The sequence below is a fragment of the Pinus tabuliformis genome, chromosome 1_2, assembly GCF_031772625.1.
Source record: "Pinus tabuliformis cultivar Carrire ecotype Pingquan chromosome 1_2, CPIR1, whole genome shotgun sequence".
Lineage (NCBI taxonomy): Eukaryota > Viridiplantae > Streptophyta > Pinopsida > Pinales > Pinaceae > Pinus > Pinus tabuliformis.
Genome location: NC_142298.1, coordinates 880,014,408 through 880,018,936, shown reverse-complemented (window position 1 = coordinate 880,018,936; position 4,529 = coordinate 880,014,408). Strand labels below are relative to the sequence as shown.

Below are 4,529 nucleotides of genomic sequence, written 5' to 3'. Positions count from 1 at the left end.
TTTGCGCATTGCCCAACCGTCGATAAGGTGATAACAGTGCATTAGTTTGGGTCTCCACTTCATGCATATAAGCAACAACTGCATCTCCCTGTACGTGTGTATTTGGTACACGATTTCCCACTGCATAAACAAAAATAAGAATCTAATAAAGATGTAAATACAATGCTAAGAGCCAGGGATGCACATGCACATGCACAAGAAACTTGTTCCAAAGAAGAAAACTGATCCAGCCAGCCGTGAATTTGGAATATACCCCACAACAGGGCTGCTTATTACAATGAATTTTCTTGCCCCTTACTGTACAGACTCTACAACATCCAGCACAGAGAAGAGGATAACCCGAAATTTAACATAATGGAACAATCGGCCAAAAAACTGAGGTAATACAAAATCATGAGCGATTCGTATGCACCAATATAAGCATTCCCCCGGAGCTTGGCCATAAGAGCAGACGATCCAGAAGTGATGGAGGCCCATTAGTGAAAGGCTAAGAGCCAGGCATGCACATGCACAAGAAACTTGTTCCAAAGAAGAAAACTGATCCAGCCAGCCGTGAATTTGGAATATACCCCACAACAGGGCTGCTTATTACAATGAATTTTCTTGCCCCTTACTGTACAGACTCTACAACATCCACCACATAGAAGAGGATAACCCGAAATTTAACATAATGGAACAATCGGCCATAATGGAACAAAATCATGAGCGATTCGTATGCACCAATATAAGCATTCCCCCAGAGCTTGGCCATAAGAGCAGAAGATCCAGAAGTGATGGAGGCCCATTAGTGTTGTTGGCAGCTGGAAATGGTGCGGGAGCAGAAGAAATAGGTGATCACCGTGCACATGCAATCTTAACTGATTAAAATTCCAACTATAATGATCTGATCCAATGGCACAATCTCTTTTAATAGTCTAACACATAAGATCAACGGTCCAAAATAGGACACGGTAGCATATAAAGTTCAACAAGCACATGCAATCTTGACTGATTAAAATTCCAACTATAATGATCTGATCCAATAGCACAATCTCTTTTAATAGTCTAACACATAAGATCAATGGTCCAAAATAGGACACGATAGCATATAAGGAGTTCTTCCAAGAGGGAAATTCCTTAAGGTGTAATAATACATCTTTATATAATTATCCATCCTTATTTTAAAATTAATATTTAGGGAAAAAAAACTGAGGAAAGTGAAAAAACCAGAGTTGACGTAACGTTTCGATAGGAAAAACAAGGAATTTTGTTAACCAATATTTCATTTTTAATATATCTTGACATGATGTTGCAATGTGTCCATTCTCATCCTCCAATGCGCTTAAAAAATAGTGAACTATGAATATGTATAAAAGCTACATAAATATTAAGATGATATATTTCAAAAAGTTACACAAATAGAGCATGTTCTCTTTAATAATTTAATATTAATTGACGTTTCCTTTCCGACACTCGAATAATCCAAGATCAAATGATTTCTTGGTCATTGATGTCTGGTTGTGAAGCAACCACGTTGTGAGCGACAGAATGCCCAGAGCGTTGAGGGTATTATGAATCATAAAGTGCAATATTAGTGGGAAATTACTATTAAACATTACTCTCACCCTGGAAAAGAGAGACATCATGGATAAATAAGGGGCCAGGACCATAAACAAATTGGCGACATAAGAACAGAATTGTGCAATATAGTGTAACGTTGTAGCGGAGGAAGAAGAAATGTCACATTGAATTAGGCAATGGACGGATGATGATCTGCGCTCCAGACTGAGGGTGAAGCATGATGAGAACAGTGGGTGCATGTCTGTAGGAAGGAGAAATCTCGAAAGAGAAGCGCTGTAAAATCATGGCCAAAACAACCTTCGCTTCAATCACGCTGAAATTCCGCCCTATGCACGCCCTCGGCCCAACACCAAACGGAATAAATGCCAGTGGATGTTTTGCAGCCCCTGCAACTCCAGTACAAAATCTGCCAGGATTGAATTCGTTCACATCATCTCCCCACAAAGCTTGCTCATGGTGAATTGCCAAGACTGGTATCAGTAGCTCCATGCCTTGTGGAAGATTAAGACTCCCAAGACTGGTTTCCTTCTTTGTCCGTCTGACCAGAGCCACTAAAGGTGGATATAGTCTTAGAGACTCATTAACAATCATGTCCACCTGCAAAAAAAACGAAAATAATATCAATAAGTTTATGACCCAATTAAGAATATCAATAAGTTATGACGTTATCACACAATTAAGAATATATCTCTGATCTTACGATTCTGAGTTGGCTCAAAGTATTTCTGTCTGGATCATCGTTCCCACACACATCTAAAACTTGCTTCCGAGCCATTTGCTGCCAGTCTTGATGGATGGCCAGAAGAACTACTGTCCATGTCAACATATTTGAAGTGGTCTGCTTTCCAGCAAAGAAGAAAGTCTTGCATTCCTCAATTATATCTTCATTTCTAATCGCAGGACGACTAGCGTTAGACTGGTCACCCACAATAGTGTTTTCTTTGGCATCTATCATAAACCCTAGCAAATCTTTTGAAATGGGTTTCTTAAAGCTTGTATCGTTTTCTCGCCTCTTAATTAGCTTTATCAAAGCCGATCTAATTTCTTTGGCCAGTTTCCATTGATGCAGATTTTTGGTTGTAGGGACAAACCTGAGACACATTTGCAACCCTTCTCTTCAGATTTAGACTGCCATTAAATTAACTTGACAATGTGCGCTCTTTCTATGGGCGGATTGCAGATTTATGGAATATCCAGAATGTGATAGTCAGGAGAGGGGTGAAACAATTGACTTCTATGCTGACCAGCCGAAACAATTGACCTCTATCCTGACATCAGATTCTAGGATACCCATAAAATTTGCAATCCACAATGTGCTTCTATCACATTTTAAAAAAATTGAAAAAGAGCCTGAGAAACTGAAAAGTTGGCTTCGATTTTCTCAAAGAAGAACGTACAGAAAATAAATTCAATGCTATACCAATAAAAATGTTTTTACACTAGTATGTATTCCAATATGAAAGTAGTGGCAAAAGATTCGATATCACCCCTTAAAAAAGAAATATATTTCATATGAGCCTAAAATATGACAAATTCAAGAACCGTTAAAGAATATCTGACCTCGAAAAACACGAAGCAGAAAATTTTTGTAAAGCTTCTGCAGCAAAGATGAATTGTTCAGACTGCATTTGAAAGATGCATTTTCCATCCTCGTAGCTGGTGCCAAAAGCTGCTCGTGCAATGATATCTGCACTAAGATGCTCAAACTGCTCACAAATTTCTATCTCATTCAAACCTGCTTCAGTGTAACTTTTCCATTTGTTTAACATATTCGTGGCACTCCCGGCAATGACAGGGATCAATGCCTGTTAGACACATAAATATATGAAACATAGAAGATTATATTCATTTTAGAAGTTTAAGCAAACTGGATAGCTTCAGATCATATTTAAGAAAAAAATCATTTGAATATATTACTTTCAAGTTCTCTGTGGAAAAAGCAGGCTTTATGATTCTTCTGTGCTGCACCATTTCTCCCCTTTCAAATTCGGAAGTCCATCGCCTTCCAAGTGCTTTAAAATAGGATGAGGCTCTGCTTTTTCATAATCACCGTGCTTGAATGAGAATATCTCCTTGATTAGCTCAGGGTCTGCAATAGTTAGTCTTGCGGTAGGGCCGAACCAGACGAGAAAAGTGCTACCTATATAGACAAAACAATGTATAGAAGCCCAATGAACTATAATTCTAAACATTGAAAATAGCATAAATTTGAAAATATAAAGAGAAGCGATACTTCACCATAGGACTTCCTCCATTCGTGGTAGAATGGCAGAACTCGAGAGAGAATATCATGAGAGAAGCCCATATTTTGAAAACTCGCTTGATGCGCCATTTTCATCATCTCTTTGATATTTCCACGAAATACCCTATACCGTGGGCCTCCTATTCCTTGTAGTTCGAAATGTTTCTGCATGTCCAGAGGCTTCCACCATACAAATCTTATAACTTCCACCACTATTGTAACAACAACTACAGCGCAAGCTGCTAAACCAGAAATCCAAAAAGCTGCGTCCATTATCTCAATATCGCTTCTCTCACTCACAATCTCAATATATCTTAATAGCCTAAGCCTCAGCATTATATAATTTTCCAAAGCATTATAAGCCACAAGTAAAGTAGATATGTTAGAAATGTTTAGTTTTCCACTCACCTGCAATTTCACTAACACTGTGACAGCGGACGCATGGATATGTTGCTCTAAGTCGTCACCCAGCATCATCAACCGACACGTTCTGTGATGTGTTATTGGCAAAATATCCTCTTAATTTGAATTAAAAAAGAGATGGAACAGACTCACCGAATGGTTTTAGTAACAATTTGACTATGTTGGAGGGGCATTTCATAGATTGCGCATACAGGCATGCGCACATTCTGCAACATGTTTGTTGTCAATGAATGCATTTACCAGAAATGATTATCCAAAAGTGGCCCCTCTGCTCGATTATGGAAAGCTGCTTCTATTCGATTGG

General features: G+C 38.6%; 1 pseudogene; it reads right to left on the bottom strand.

Moving 5' to 3' along the window:
- Nucleotides 1-1,579: 1,579 nt before the first annotated feature.
- LOC149208771 (cytochrome P450 734A1-like) lies at nucleotides 1,580-4,075 on the bottom strand (annotated as a pseudogene).
- Between the last annotated feature and the right edge of the window lie 454 nt (nucleotides 4,076-4,529).